Source organism: Argopecten irradians, chromosome 1, assembly GCF_041381155.1.
Source record: "Argopecten irradians isolate NY chromosome 1, Ai_NY, whole genome shotgun sequence".
NCBI classification, from domain to species: Eukaryota; Metazoa; Mollusca; class Bivalvia; order Pectinida; family Pectinidae; genus Argopecten; species Argopecten irradians.
Window position 1 is genome coordinate 21,309,950 of NC_091134.1, and position 14,615 is coordinate 21,324,564.

Sequence of the window (14,615 nt, forward strand, 5' to 3'; positions counted from 1 at the left end):
CGACAAATAGTGTTTTTTCACTATCAAAAACAGTAGCAAACGATTTAGTATTTTTCTTCAGTTACAAAAGCTACTTACTTTACACCATTACCAACATTAAGAAGTTTCAGCTTCTAATTTTACTTCAAGTTAAAGATATGAAAAATAATTAATTGCATCCCGAAACAATTTCATGGCACTATATCCTGTATGGAATGAAGTACTGATTGCGCATGCACCAAAGGCAAAATAATCGTTTTTATTTTATTTTTTGTGTTACTTAGACATATATATACACGATTAAACACCAATAATTGTTCAAATGATGAATATCATTTATGCTCTGTCGGCGGTGGAGCATCTTTAGGAAAGCATTGCATATTTTATGGAAGACCCCTATAGTAAACAACGTAAGGTTCCTCCTTAACTTCTGTAATGATTTCCTGTGGAGAATTTCAAAATTTGTTTGTGAAACTGGACCCATTTCGTTACTCTGTAAAAGTACTGACGTTGACCACACAAAATATTCGTTTGCATTAAATTTGAGGTAAGGTCACATAAGAAAGGAGGGGAATCAGCTTGTTCCGTTTTACGGCCACTTAATGATAAGAAAATTATCATTTGCGATCAGCTGCATATTGTATCATTATACTAAACTAAAAGATGACATCTGGTCTTGAAAGCGGAAATCAAAGGCCACTCTTTCATGACGCACTGTGTATATGCAGTAAGGCACCATACAGCAGAGATCGACGTTGATTTTGTTCATTCAGATTTTTATTTATTTGATTTAAAAATTAAAAATTGTGATCCTGTACACCCCGGCCATGCAGCTGTAGCCTGCTTCTACGTAGCTGTTAGTCCGAGCTGAGGAAGTTAAGGGTGCAAACGAATTTCCATCCTTTTGTCCATAATCATTTATTAATATATATAATCGTGGGTTGAAAAATTCGTTTAAAGATGCTCCACCGCTGACAAATGGGATTTTTTCACTATTAAAAACAGGAGCAGACGATTTAGTATTTTTCTTCAGTTACCACGATTGAAAAGTTTGAGCTTCTAATTTTACTTCAAGTTAAAAATATGAAAAATAATTAATTGCATCCCGAAAAAATTCCATGGCACTATATCCTATATGGAATGAAGTACTGATTATTTTATATTATTTTTTGTGTTAATTATATATATATACACACGATTAAATACCAATTATTGTTCAAATGATGAATATCATTTATGCTCTGTCGGCGGTGGAGCATCTTTAAAAGCTGTGTGTGTGTTTTGTGGATTGGCATTCGTACCAAGTCCATGTAATACATACCGTACTATAAATATATTAAAAGAATGAGTGAAAAATGTTACGTAATTTAAAAGCCATAAAGGTACAGGTACACAATACACATTGGGAAACCAGCTTTACTTGTTAGCTTGCCCTGTCCATATACAGTTGGGCAAGTTGGTAGTAGACTAAAGGTTACAACCTTGTGCACACGGAGTGCACTACGTTTAGATTACAGATAGACACGGAGTGCACAAGATTTAGCTACAGGTAGACACGGAGTGCACAAGATTTATACTACAGGCAGACAGGGAGTGCACTACGTGTGAACACGGTGTCCACTACAGATGGACATGGTGTCCAGGTACATTCAGACCTAGACAGACAAGGTGATGTGTTACAGCTAGGGATCAGGGGAAGAATACATTCTCCACTTTGAAATAATACATAATTATAATTCTTTAGTGTTTATATATTTAATTACAACATCTACAATTCAGCGTACAGTATATAACTATACGATATTTTCTTAGTAAATACATCATTGCTACATATATACCTTTTTTTTACATAATACCTTTTCACTGCAAAAGTAACAAAGATTAATTTATATTCATTAAGTATATGTGTATTTTATTCTATATCATTAGTTGCCAATTCATACCTAGAATATATTACGTTTTCAAAAGTCCATAGATTGCGTTAAATATATATCATTTACATGAAATGCAAGCATTTTAACAAGTCAAAAACGAACTTTGAATTGCAGTAAAAACTAGACATATGGTACTTTTGGGACATATTTTATAATAAGCTATCAGAAATACAATCATATACCGGGCAAAACATAAAAATTGATGCATATCGATCAGTTATCTAGCGATTGTTTTTCATTAAAATATATACACTTGTATACTATTTTTCTTTGCTATTTAAGTTCTAAAAGTAGTGTCCGTAAAACTATCTAGATTACGCATCCTTTATTAAAAACTGAATGTCAAAGATCATGCAGAATCAAATCCACATCAAACTATGTGAGGTCTTCCACTTCCGTTTTAGTCTACCTAAGTACCCAATTCCGCTTGTTTTTATTCTTATTTACCGGTAAACACAATATGTTTATGATCCCAACCCGCAAGTTATCTTGACCGTATATTGCGTCATGGTCCATTAATCATAACTTGTCAAACATACAGGTAATCCACAGTATCCAGCTATACCTGTACCTCAAGGTGACCATCGATAGATGGACAGAGGGCAGAATCGTTGTCTTCTGTGTTTGCACGAATTTATGAGAATGGGGGCAGTATCTTTGTACATGTGATTTTAAAATTGTTTCAATGGAAGTTTGTTAGGACAAACAAATACTTTACCGGTTAAAAATCATATAGGTTTATAAATTTGAAACACATTAATATCATTCTTATTAGTTACATGTACATGCATCTAGGAGAGACTGGGTTAACATGTACACCGTCGAGTACCTGGGGTAGATCGGGATAAGGTAAAAACTAGCTGGCGATTAAAACATAGTGATGTTGAATACACCTCAATTATTGTCATGATAGGCAGTCGTGAAGTGGAGCTGACGGGAGCTGTACTATGCGTTAATCTACCAATAATGCACACATATATATAAACAGTGATTTAAATAGTAATAATTCAATTTTGCTTGTTACGAGCATTTTCATTGGCTTAAAAATTTACTTTATCAGCCCATAAAGGAAAAAATGGCGTCGCCGTTTGTAACGTCGCTTCTGATTGGCTGAGATGACGGCGTAATAATTTCATAGACAAAAGAATCCCAAAATGAATTTTAAATGTTGAAGAGATTATCTTTAGTAAAATGAATTATAAGGATTAATTTGAATAGATTTTTTATGTTATGGAGATATAACACAAAAATCTGAGTGTACTCTCATCATAAACCGCTTCGCGGTTTATTTAGAGTACACTCAGATTTTTGTGTTATATCTCCATAACATAAAAAAACTATTCAAGTTAATCCTTAAATATTACTATTTAAATCTGTTATATAAATGATCAAAATTAATTTAGATAAGGTACTTATTCAACATTAAGATAGGTTATTTTAGTCAGAATAATAAGGTTTCTGATAAATGTATAAAACCAGTGTCATTTATAAATCCTTGTTTACAGATGCTCCACCGCCGACAGAGTATAAATGATGTACATCATTTGTGAACAATAATTGGTGTTTAAGCGGGTATATATATATTTTAATATACATATATACAATATAAATTATTGTATAAAGCTTCATTATCAAATAAATTAAATGCGAAAACCAGTTAAAATACATATTCCTTATGACTAGCATTGTTGTATAACTGTACGTATGTGTGTAATGAGTACAATGTATATAGTACAACATGCTATAAATGGACCTCCTGGGTTTGGGATAAGGTGCTGTTAGCTGTGATACACCTGACTGAACATGTTGAAGGGCCCAATGAAGGCCCCAGGCCCCTCAGTCAGACCAATGTTAGGTCATTTAAATGGGTGTATCTCTTATATATTAATCATGTTATCACATTATCATACCCAGTGTACAAATGTATACATAATGGAACAGTATGAAGTCCGAGTGACCATGGTAACTGCAGTCATAGACTAGTGGTTACCTTTCGAGCAGGCATACTTTACAATATACTGTACATTGCACGTACTACATGTCCATGTACAATGTATGGATCACACATTTTGTTACCACATTATACACATAGATACTATTTGAACGTTCAAGACAAATGCAAAATTCACAATTAATATGGCTTAATAAGTCAGTGCTTTTGTTTCTGACAATGGACATTTCTAAATTGAACGAATTCCCTTTTAATAATAAAATATAATTAAAGCCTTGAAGCATCCACGAAACTGTTTTTGAAAGTATATTCTAAAGATTATATTTTAACTCGTGCGGTTTGTAAAAGAAGGTCAGAATCGGATACTGTCAGATTGTCAAGGGTTTCTAAAATTAAAATAATTGCGAATTTATTTTAACTCCGGCTGTTTAATTTATTACCAGGCATGCATGTGGCCTACAGTTGAGCGACCGGTCCTTTGACCAGCGTTGATACTACAGGTTCTGAATCGGTTGACACAATAAAATGTTGTTTTTAATGCCGACTTTTAACTTCTATGGACGATTTCTCATTTTTCCAATGCTTTGCAACCCACCAGATTCCAAACGTATACGTTTAACAGGGCTTAAAACTATTTCGCGCACCTTGTCGTTTTGAAAACTATATCCCATACATATATACTTAAACATTTTATGAAGGACTTAATCTGTTTATGTTTATATGTCCTTGCTTTTATGTCCGTCAATACATTCTTTTTAATCAAAATATTTTGCTTGTCAAAATATCTCTTGGGCGACGATTTGCCAACACTGAAAATCTTACTGAACTTCACGTAAGTTCATCACTTGATGTGATCGAACAAGAATTCCATCTACGTCCCTGGTTCGAAATATTTAAAGTAGGATTTATTATATAGAATTTCAATGCTGAAACTATATATCACTGACTAAGAAATATAGTTTTTACTGGGAAAATGCGGATTTGAACTATCCATTGATGAGACATAACCAGTACGTGGTTTAATTACCGTAACAACCTGCACACAGTTAACTTTCTTTTATTACTTTTGTCGCCGATCTACTAAACGTCCTCATTTATACATTAAATTGTATGATAATATGTCTCGACACTTTTTACTTAATTCTTAAAAACATGTACCAATTTAAATAAACATTACAGTACGAATGATTTCCAGTAATTAACGGCAATTTTATGTTGGCCTGGTGAGATGGAGCTGTATAGAGCACCACAAGCTTGCCCTGTCCATATATATACATAAATATTTACATCCCTCGATACACTTAACTAAAGCACAACGATTTTTTTGTTACGGCCTTAATGGCCAGATTCAACCTTTGGGCTAAAAATCCTCCCGCGGGACGCGGTTTTAGCTCCAAACTCGGGATATATCTGCATCTATTTTTTGTAGTAAAAACGTAGTAAAAAAAAGTCACGTGCTTATACCTCATTCATGCCATTGGCCGGAATATACAATTGCATTATGGGTAACTAGTGATCACGTGATTGTGTGTTTACTTCCAAATATGGTGATAGTTTGCTTGCCATTTCTTCGGAGAAATTGATTTATTTGAAAATATTTAGACTCCAAAATGTTATTAATATTGCATGCGTATCATTTTGACTTGCACATATGTATTATTTTACTATAAATAATGAACTGAAATGAGTTATAAAACTGTCATTTCCACGTTTTGTAAATAAATGATATAATGCTAATCGATCAATTCAATAGGTCTAACCGTTTAATCTAAGATCAGCGAAGATCGGCTACTCCCGGCTAAATTCGTAGAATTCTAAATTTATATATATTATTATCTGCTTTAGGGTTCAGAACATATACATATAACACAGCGAAAATAAGATCTTCTTCAAAAGGCCTAATTATGTATAAATACCAGGTCAGAGAAATCACTCTATTTGGAAGTAAACACACACTCTTGTGATCACTAGTTACCCATAATACAATTCCATATTTATTTCGGCCAATGGCATGAATGAGGTAAAATCACGTGACTTGTTTTACTACGTTTGACTACAAAGAACGCGTGTTTTGTACCATTATTGGGAAAATCCCCCGCGGATCGTGATTTCATTTCCAGCATTTGAAACAGAAGGCTTAGAGTAGACTTTGATTGTGAAACATTGATAAATTGAAGATTACATGTTGTGCCATGGCAGATGTGAAAGTTCATGTATATATACTCGACAATTACTTGAAACATCATCTAATAAATTTGTGTTGAAATTATAATTGATGTTGACCAGGAAATGTACCAGTCTAAATTTGGTTGAATAATGCATGGGAAGTGAATTAATCTTAACTTTTCCACTTTGTGGAAAATCCTTCAAAACGGATTTATCTCCCTTGATTAAAATGACAAACCATGTACCTTTGCTATGATATAATATTTTTTTTTCATTTTTTTTTTAAAAATTCAATAATGAATGCAGATCAAATATATTAATCAAATATGTGTATTAATTTAATTTGAAACATGTTTGTTTTGCTGAAAAATTCATGATTGTTATTTGATTGTTGTTGTTTTTGTACTTGCTGTAAAATGAGAAAAACAGTGTTGTGGAGAAGAAGTTTGTTAAAATTTGAATTGTTTACAAATGGATGAGAGTTGAGAATGAGCAGAAGGCAATAAGGATATATATGTCTAACAGTCACCTGAATTCCGATATGCACAGTTATAAATAATGTTTTGCTTTTAAACAAACAAATGAATGTCTCAGCCCTGTGACTTGGCACATAGGTCAAGATCATTGATTTGAACAAACTTTGTATCCCTTCATCCCAGCATGCTATGGCCCAATAACATGTCCATGTATGAGGTTCTTGGTTATTAAGAAGATTGTAAATTGTTTACAACAGACACTGGATGATGCCGGCCAAAAGACAATTGCAATAGGTCACACAGGAGGAGATTAATTCAACACACAATCATATATACTTTATATACTTTTTCTCATAAATCATTACATATAATCCTTGTACACATCCATATCAATGGCGACGCTAACAGGAAATTAATGAATATGCAAAATGGCGTGCGAGCGTCGAAGGGTCGAGATTTTGGTGTTTGGAGGTCCGGGGGTCCGGGGGTCTCTCCCGGAAAAAAATTATTACGATTTAGAATGGCTGAGATAATTTTTACGATGTATTTTGATGATTTTGCGAACGCCGAATGCGCGAGATTTTGGTGTTTTGGGGGTCCGGGGATCTCCCCCGGAAAAAATTACGATTTTGATGATTTTGCGAGCGCCGAATGCGCGCGAGACTTTGGTGTTCTGGCGGTCCGGGGGTCTCCCCCGCGAAAAATATTACGATTTGGAATGGCCAAGATGAGTTTTACGGTGTATTTTGAGGATTTTAATGCGTTCTTAACGTGGTAATTTTTCGATTTACATTTACCTGCATTTAGAAATTATAATTGTGAATGTCGTCATATCATTATGCAACCCTGCTCGATCTGAACATACGACTTCACACCATCAGCACATTGTTGTTTAACTAAAAAAAATAATGAATTGATTTAATTGTCTTGCTTAGACATATAAACAATTTAATATTTTAAGAAACATTTTTTGAATAGTAGAATCCCTTGATGGACATTTTAGTCTAGTTCATGTGTATTGAATTTTTATTATTAAAGGTTTGAACATTACGTGCTTGAACTTTTAGGAAATGCGCCGCAAAGCGGCAAAATTTTCTAAAATGAAGTACGAAAAATGTGCAGGGGGACCCTTTTCTTCCTACGCCCCTGCAGTTGCACATTTAAAAAGTTTAATGAACTTGGTACCCACTACTGACTGATGTAAATCATGCCAATAAAAGATGGATCTTTTCTCTATTTCTGTAATTTTTTACCTTTTTCTTTCCTCTTGGAAATGTTTTATAACATGGGAAAACTAAAAATGAAGTCTATATAGCAGGAATAACAAAAACACATAGCCACCTGTCAGCCATGCATGTTTTTTTTTCTGATTGGTCACCCGAGTTCGGATACAGAATGAAACAAATACATACACTGTATATAAGCACCATAGATTGGCCTATCACGCCCATGAAATCAGCCAGTGATGATATCCATTTAACCTTTTAATATATGAAGAGTATTTGATTCCATTACATCTGTTTCTTAAGAAAATTGAGCAAATAATGCTCATAAATGTGTTTCCATATATAAACTATGGTAAAGACCCTATCCCCTGGGGAAAATTCCCGAGACCCCAGGGCCATGAAATTCACAATATTGGTAGACGGCCTTGAGACCTTTCAATCTATGAAGAAACAAAATGATACATTTTCGTACGGAAGCATAATGAGTTAGGTCCTAGGTCCCAATTTACCAGGCGGGAACAGAAGCTGCCATGTAAGCACATAAGCCCGTGTTTCTTAGTATAAGTGTACATACATGTATGTATTAGATTCCCAAAAAGCTAAGTGGGCTATGCAGAAACTTATAACTATTTTTTTTGGAAATAATATGGAAAATAAACTATGATATGATAGTATTGCTAACAATTTCAAATGGTGGAAATGAAACCACGATCCGCGGAGGATTTCTCCCATAATGGTACAGAGCACGCGTTCTTTGTAGTAAAACGTAGTAAAACAAGTCACGTGATTATACCTCATTCATGCCATTGGCCGAAATAAATATGGAATTGTATTAGTGGGTAACTAGTGATCACATGAGTGTGTGTTTACTTCCAAATAGAGTGATTTATCTGACCTGGTATTTATACATAATTTGGCCTTATTTTCTCTGTGTTATATGTATATGTTCTGAACCCTAAAGCAGGTAATGATATATATAAATATAAATTTAGAATTCTACGAATTTAGCCGGGAGTAGCCGATCTTCGCTGATTTTAGATTAGACGGTTAGACCTATTGAATTGGTCAATTCGTATTATATCATTTATTTACAAAACGTGAAAATGGCAGTTTTACAACTCATTCAGTTCATTATTTATAGTAAAACAGTGCATATGTGCAAGTCAAAATGATATGCATGCAATATTAATAACATTTTGGAGTCTGAATATTTTCAAATAAATCAATTTCTCCGAAGAAATGGCAAGCAAACTATCACCATATTTGGAAGTAAACACAAAATCACGTGATCACTAGTTACCCATAACACAATTGTATATTCCGGCCAATGGCATGAATGAGGTATAAGCACGTGACTTTTTTTTACTACGTTTGACTACAAAGAACGCATGTTTTTGCTACGAAAAATAGATGCAGATTTAAACTCCCAACTCGCGATACATCCGCGTCCCTGGAGGATTTTTAGCCCAAAGGTTGAATCTGGCCATTAAGACCGTAACAAATATTCGTTGTGCCTTTATAAAAGTGTATCGAGGGATGTAAATATTTATGTATATATATGGACAGGCCAAGCTAACAAGTAAAGCTGGTTTCCCAATGTGTATTGTGTACCTGTACTGTGACCTTTTTGGCTTTTAAATTATGTAACTGGTATTTTTCGGGATTCACAAGAAAATACAACATAAAAAATCTTTTTTATTCTATTTTTTTATTTTTTTTTTTTCATTCATTCTTTGAATATAGTATAGTACGGTATGTACTACATGGACTTGGTACGAATGCCAATCAACAAAACACACACACAGCTTTGAAACGAATTTTCAACCCACGGTTATATATATTAATAATTCGTTTTACACTTCCTTAGCTCGGGCTAACAGCTACGTACACGCAGGCTACAGTTTCATGACCGGGATGTGCAGGATCACATTTTTTTTTAAATTTTGAAATCAAATAAATAAAAACTTGAATTAACAAAATCAACGTCGATCTCTGCTGTATGGCTTTTGCTGCATATACACAGTGCTCTATGAAAGGGTGGCCTTTGATTTCCACTTTCAAGACCAGATGTCGACATCTTTTAGTTTAGATGTCGACATCAATAACTGACAAGTCGGTGTCACACCCGAGCATAAACACATTAATCGCCGAGTTACCGACTGTCTACATAAATATCTTGGAATCATTATGTGGGCATGTACATGTGGTAAGTCGACATATTCTTCTGTTTATGTCGACATTTTCCGATATGATGTCGACTTAATGCCTTAATTATGTCGACCTTATTAAGTCGTAAATCGGCAAATCGATGGCAGACATATGCCACCATAATAATGCATTAATTATGTCGACATAATACAGGAAGATGTCGACATAAACAGAAAAATATGTCGACTTACCGCCTGTACTTGCCTGCCCACATTATGATTCCAAGATAATTATGTAGAAAGTCGGTAACTCGGCGATTAATCGTGTTTATGACACCGACTTGTCAGTTATTGGTGTCGACATCTGCTGGTCTTGAAAGTGGAAATCAAAGGCCACCCTTTCATAAAGCACTGTTATGGTGGCATATTTCTGCCATCGAGTTAGTTTAGGTCGACTTAGGGTAACTCAACTTTGACCAGATAGTTATGTCGGCAAGTCGAGTTATAACATGACTTTTTGATATACTTATGTTGACCAGTCGAGTCATAACATGACTTGTTGAGATATTGATGTCGGTGAGATGAGTTTTAACACGACAAGCCCACATATCCATATTGGAAAGTCGCGTTACACTATCGCGACTGACTATCGTCGTAATAAGGCAAGTCAATTTTCCAGGATATAAGTCGACTTTCCGTGATGTAAGTCGACTTGCCGACATAAATATCTCAACAAGTCATGATATAACTCGACAGGTCGACATAATTATCTCGGCAAAGTTACGTTACATAACTCGACCTAATATAACACGATGGCATAAATATGCCACCATAATATTATAAGTCGTAAGTCGACAACTCGATGGCAGAAATATATGCTATATTGAGAACATCCTGTTTTTTGGGCTCATGGTATTTTTAGAGGTCAAAGGGTGAAAATTAGCGTTTTCATTGTTAAAGTCTTAATTAATTAAAAAAAAATATTTTGCAGTTTTTACCTATAAATATCGGGTTTGTGAAGTTCAGTTAAGAAAACCGAGGGAAATAATAATGATAAATACATACTTTGTATGCAGGTCACAGTGATCTAGTTAAGCATTTAATCGATTTTAGCATTAAAACTGTTCTGTTTAAGCATTGAAACTTTCTTAATTTTGCTGAATACATTATTTCTAACGATTTGATAGCTTGGTTTGATGTTAAGTACTGCATGTGGATCTGGACATAACTTGCTTAAGATGATTACATTCTAGTGTCACATTGACTGGGTCACGTGCACAAATTAGGTCATATAATAATATTATTTAATAAATGGTATCATCTATCCACTAAGCATCCTCTGTTTACACATGTTTAAAGCAGGTTTTTACCTTTTTAAAGTGTGTTTTATGAGCTAATCATCAGCAACATCTACACTAAAGATAGGATGTTAGAATTGTGCCTGCTGCCCCACTGCGTGCTTTTAAAAGGCGACTTAATTTAAAATATTAATTTCGTGGCTACCTCGATGAAAATTTTTCAACCATTTCATAGTTTTAGAGTGATGTGTAGAGCTTATTTGGATTTTCCATGATAGGCTTAAATGATGGCATGTAAGGATCACATTGGTTGGGTGACAGGGATGAATTAGGTCGTATTCAACGAATGGTATCGTCTTCCAAAGTATGCATCTTCTGGGGTTTCCATGTTTTAAGCAAGTGTTAAAGCTAATTAAGTTTGTTTTATGAAATAACCTCAAGCAACATCTACATTGCAAGTATGATGTTTAAATTGTGCCTGCTGCCCATTGCATGGTCGTATATGGCGACTAAATATGGAACCTTGGCTCTAGCAAACAATATCATGTACATGTATTTAAAATCTAGTGTTGACTGTGAGAGAATATTATCTTGAAAATAACTGGTTTATAGTGACAGAAAAGTCTTCCTGAAAAAGAAATCTTTTCTGTGATGTCTAAGACGGAAATCCGATATATTTTTTTATCTAGGTAGCCACTATAATTGATATCCCATATTAAGTAGCCTTTTACGATCATGCAGTGGACAGCACGCACAATTCTAATCTCTCATACTTGCAATGCAGTTAATGCCTAAAATTTTCTTATCAAACAAGCTTAAATAGATTGAATATTTGCTTTAGATATAGAAAATTCCAGAAGATACTTAGTTGAGAGACTATACCATTCATTGAATGTGACATAATTTCTGCATGTGACTTAACAAATGTGACCTAGGACGAAATCATCTTACTAGATCGTGACAAATCCAAATAAAGTGTTTGACACCACTATAACGCTTTAAAATGATTAAATAAAGTATTTTGATCTATGTAGCTAAGAAATTAAGATTCCAACTGAAGTTGCCTTCTACGATCATGTAGTGGGGCAGCAAACATAATTCTAACATCCTACCTTCATTGAAGGTGTTGCTTGACATTAGCTCATTCATAAAACCAGTTTAAATATTTTTTGAAACTATCTTTAAACATGGGAAAACAGAGGAAAATAGAGGATGTCTAGTGGACAGATGATACCATTCATTAAATATGACCTGATTTGTGTATGTGACCCAACCAATGTGATTCTAGGATGTAACCATCATAAGCAGGTCATGTCAACATCCACATGCAGTATTAAATAAACATCAATCTCAAGCTATAAAATCGCTAAAAATCATGTTTTCAGCACATTATGAAAAAAAAAAATGACCAAATTATTCAATATTTCATCAGTTTTCTGAACAAAACTTCCCAAACCAAAGATCTGCAGACAAAATCTGCAAAAATACTATTGACTAATGTGAATTTTCATCCTTTGACATATGAAATTACCATTAGCCTAGAAAAAAATCGAATATTTGGAATAGCATACAATATGCAATATGTTACTTTCATGCAAAATATTTTGCTTATCACTGAGTGGCCGTAGAACTCCCCAAAGAGGCATCCTCCTTTACAATTAGCATTGTGTATGTACTTCCGTTGGCTTGGTTATGTCCAACTTCATGATGTATCTTCGGATGCCTATGTAGCAGTACAACGATAATTAAGATGGCAATACTTTATTCTCATAAACCAGAAAAGACAGAACACATAACATTATATATATATTTGTTGGAAGTTGGTATTGGATACATCTTGTAATAACGACTTCACTATTTTCTGATAATTGTGTTCTAAACCATTGGATAAAATCGTCAGATGTGCAGACACCATCCTAAAATCTCTTGATCGGTTGACACGGTGCAAGATAGATATTATTGAATGAAAATTCAAACACCTTCCTCTTTCTCCCTAAATGTCTTCGTTTCAGATTAATATTCACTCTAACAATGTTACAGAAGAAACCGCATCAACACTAATTAGTTATTAATAACACTACTTTTAATCTGAAAACACTTCTGGCAAACAACTGCAAAGCCTCTGTATGGTTCCCGACCCTGCTCTACAACTCACGTTTGGTCTTTGTTGTGTATTGTCCTCCTATGAAGTAAATTTGTTAAACATTAAAATATGTGTTTGCTATTGTAATGTATCTATCAGTTAGGTTCGCTTACTTGTGTAAAGTACTAGTAGCACTACTTACTGTATAACTGATATGCTTGTGTTGAGTAACTTGTTGAATAAAACATGGCTGTTCGATATACATGGTTGTTGTCTAGCTGCTGCATTGTGTGTGCTATAGAAGCCATTAACCCACGTAACATGGTGTCAGAAGCGGTTCAATGAGTGGTAAGAAGATTGAAATTCACAAACATTCATTGAAATTATGTAAATTTACGCAAACGGGCAAGAAAATGAACTTTTTTCCCAGACGAGGTGTAAACATGCTTTGACCATGCGGTTCCCGCCATTTTACCAGTGTAGCCAATTTATGTGATGAGTGATTTACGTGAGGATAACTAACTGTTTATCACATTTAATCATCATGAGTACTCCACCCCAAGTACAAGTTCAACCCATGTTGGTACATGTTCCTTCCAATTTGCCGTTCCCTACAAAGTTAGACATGAAGGGAAACCTGTCTGTCAATTGGAAAAAAGTTCGAACGTGTTTGGGAAAATTATGAAGTGGCTACAGGCCTACAGAGTAAGCCAAAAGAACTCAGAACAGCAACGTTGTTAACATGTATCGGTTCCGAAGCGTTAGAAATATATGACGGCCTCACCTTCGATACAGATGTTGATAAGAAGGATATAGACAAAGTCCTGGAGAAATTCAAAGTATTCTGCATTGGCCAAACCAACGAAATTTATGAGCGTTTCATGTTCAACAAAAGAGATCAGGCTAAAGGAGAAACCATTGATGAGTATGTTGCTGCCTTAAGATCGTTAGCAAAAACATGTAAATACGGAGCGTTGGAAAACGAACTTATCAGAGACAGAATTGTTATGGGACTAGTAGACAACAATACAAGAAAGAAACTTCTACAGGAAAGAAAACTTGATTTGAAGAAATGTATAGACATCTGTCGTACGTATGAGAAAACAACTGTACAGATGAAGGAAATACAAGGCACAGAGGAAGTGCATTTTGTTAAGAAGAAGTTCAAACCCTCAGATAGGAAAACTGATCATGAAATAGACTGTAGCTTTTGTGGCCTCAGACATGAGAGAAACAAACAAGTATGCCCAGCTGTTGGTAAAAGATGTCACAAGTGTGGAAAGACTGGACATTTTGAAAAAAAATGCAGAACAGACATCAGACATAAAAGAAAGGAAAACACCAAAGGGAAACCT